Raw genomic sequence first — 1,119 nt, 5'->3', positions numbered from 1 at the left:
GGGCCCCGCGGAGGGACAGGGCCCCGTGCTGCTGTGCTGCTCTCCGGGGTTTGCTCCCCTAAAGCGCGCACCTCTTCTCCTGTGTTTTACCTCGTCTTTTTTTATCATTTTTTTTTTTTTCCTTTGCCAAATCCTAAAGGCCAAAAATGACTCATTCTGCACGGATCTGACAAGAGCTGGTTCAACTGTAGACCAGACGTCATGGTTGGCAGCAGCCGGCTGCCAGGTAGGGCAGCCAGAGGGGAAATAAACCTTTAAATCTCCTGTAAAATGCTTATTTGACCTTTATGTGCCAATTATACTTTTCTTTGCTGATACGTGTGGCCATTTTATTCATATATAGGGTAATTAGCTTTCAGGTGAAACGCTGGTGAAAACGTTCCAGCTTGGCACCCCCTCTCAAGTGCCTACGTGCCGTCCATCCAAATGTTCCCTGGGACGACCTTGTTTGACAATGGATCAGGGCAGGGATGGCAGAGGAGAACATCAGCACAAGCACCAGTGCTCTCTGCAAACATCTCTGCAAAGCACAGGCTGCTATTTCCAAGCAGAGTTCATTGTCACACAGAGTCTTGACAGGATTTAAACTGGTAACAGAAACCTCGGTGATGAGGTTCCTTAAAAATAATCATGTTACTGTGTAGTGACATAAAAGAAGATATTTTGCTAACCAGCAATCATTTTAATTATGCTCATACTGGCTTGGCATCTAGCTAATAATTCACTGATGGATTTACTGTAGTATGCGTTTATATAAATAATTTTATGGATTTTGGATCTTTCACTTCTTCCAGTCCACCCCTGGAATACTCAAGTATTTTTGGTGTATTTCTTGCCTCAGACTTAACATATCTGGATTAATTTAAAGTTACTAAGCCTGAAAAAAAAAAAATTTAATCTAATTTATTGCCCATTACGTGCACTGCCAAGATGCTTTTTGGATTCCACTCAGAACACTGTCATTGTCTAGGCCTCATCCTCCACTGCATTGCACAGGAGAGATCAGCTCTGTCAAAGAAAAGCAATTAAAGAGCTTCCTCTTCATAAACTGGTCAATTTTCATGCTAGTGCATTTTAGTAAAATATCACATCCTGCCTTGATATTTGGAACCCTCTCAT

Source organism: Chaetura pelagica, unplaced genomic scaffold, assembly GCF_000747805.2.
Source record: "Chaetura pelagica isolate M959 unplaced genomic scaffold, ChaPel_1.0 scaffold249, whole genome shotgun sequence".
In the NCBI taxonomy this organism is placed as follows: Eukaryota; Metazoa; Chordata; class Aves; order Apodiformes; family Apodidae; genus Chaetura; species Chaetura pelagica.
The sequence above is the reverse complement of the archived record's forward strand: the minus strand, read 5'-3'. Positions refer to the sequence as shown.